The sequence below is a fragment of the Musca vetustissima genome, unplaced genomic scaffold (genome assembly GCF_032173495.1).
Source record: "Musca vetustissima isolate MV318-11 ecotype Yass unplaced genomic scaffold, APGP_CSIRO_Mvet_v1 utg7628, whole genome shotgun sequence".
Lineage (NCBI taxonomy): Eukaryota > Metazoa > Arthropoda > Insecta > Diptera > Muscidae > Musca > Musca vetustissima.
In genome coordinates, this window is record NW_026874499.1 from 909 (window position 1) to 1,816 (window position 908).

Sequence of the window (908 nt, forward strand, 5' to 3'; positions counted from 1 at the left end):
TAGATGCAATGAATATATCCTATAAATATTGCATAGCAATAACGTTTGGCATGAGGTTTTACAGTCAGTGACGGTGTGTATGTGTGTGTAGACACAGATCTATTGACATCTGAGTACATACATTTATGTATGTATGTATTTGTGCTTCCCACTTTATACACATATCTTTATGTTTGTGTTGGTTTATGCTACGACTATGTAGTTATTTGCTTCTAATAAAGTGTTCTACAGTCGATCGCATATATATATATATATTTATATATATTTTATGCATTTCGACATGTGTATGAGGGATGTAGAGAAAAATATTTTTTTAAAGACGATCATTAGGCGTGGGGTGGCCAAGCAACGGCTCTGATTGGCTTTAACATGGCGAAGTCCAGGCTCATCTTGGTCCCTCTTTCAACTCAATTGGGGACACTGAACTCCCCGCGGTGTCACCTGGGGAGCTATTTTCATAACCTGATGAAATAGTGAATTAATATTTGCCGCGAGTTCACCCATAAGAACTATAAAAAAATGGGTTGATGCGTCGGATTTTTTGCCCACTCTCGGAAAACCCAACCTACTATGAAAAAGAAAAGAAAAAGAAAACCAAACCCCCATAATGTTGACGACCCTGCAAACGTATAAAGGACCACGATCTGCGAATCTGCACTTGGAATGTGCGCACGTTCGCTTTGGCGGATGTACTCAAGAAGTACAAAGCCGATATTATTGCATTACATAAAATGCGATGGAATGGGACTGGCGTAAGTAAATCAGATGATTATGCCCTGTATTATAGCTGCCATGAAACGAGACATTAATTTGGCTGCGGATTTATGGTTAAAAGGAGAATAAAAGACCTCGTCTCCAGATTCACTCCAGTAGATGAGCGAATTGCTATAATCCGTATAAAAGCGATG